We start from the raw sequence: 581 nt of genomic DNA on the forward strand, positions 1-581 counted from the left end.
CATCCAAGGTCACAAAGAAGCAGATTTTTCATTGTGCAACAGGTACAGCCCTTTTCCTTTCAAAAGGTAATGGCTGCTCTTGGCAGTGAAAGTTCAGGGCCAGCCCGCAGGAAGCCCCGGGCATCTAGGTGGCGCGCGGAGGTAGAGCGCCAAGCTCTGGGACAGGGACAGGGTCAGGGTTATAGGGCGAATGAATCTGTACGTGGAGGGTGTGGAAAGGTCAGGCTTGGGTGGAGGTCAACGAGTCTTTTCCCTTCCCCGGGCCGCACCCGAGGCTCCGGGCAGCGCCGCCACCCGGGCGAGGACCATGTGGGCCTGAGGGACTGAGCCTTAATCCCATCTGGGCGCCACGGCTCCGGGAAGACGCCGAGAGAGGAGCGCAGGCCCGGCAGGGAGGACGCCCCCGGAGCCCGGCGCGCTGCCCTCCTCGCGCACCCCGCGGCCTCCAAGAATCCTCCTCGCCCTGGGCTCCTTGTCCAGTGTCTTCACTGCTCAAGGTCCACCTTTAGGGCCTCCAACCCGGACGGACCTCCCGATCCTTGCAAATCCAGGCTGGGTACCCTAGATCCCCAGAGATCCCT

This window comes from Octodon degus, unplaced genomic scaffold (assembly GCF_000260255.1).
Source record: "Octodon degus isolate 3935 unplaced genomic scaffold, OctDeg1.0 scaffold00021, whole genome shotgun sequence".
Classification (NCBI taxonomy): Eukaryota; Metazoa; Chordata; class Mammalia; order Rodentia; family Octodontidae; genus Octodon; species Octodon degus.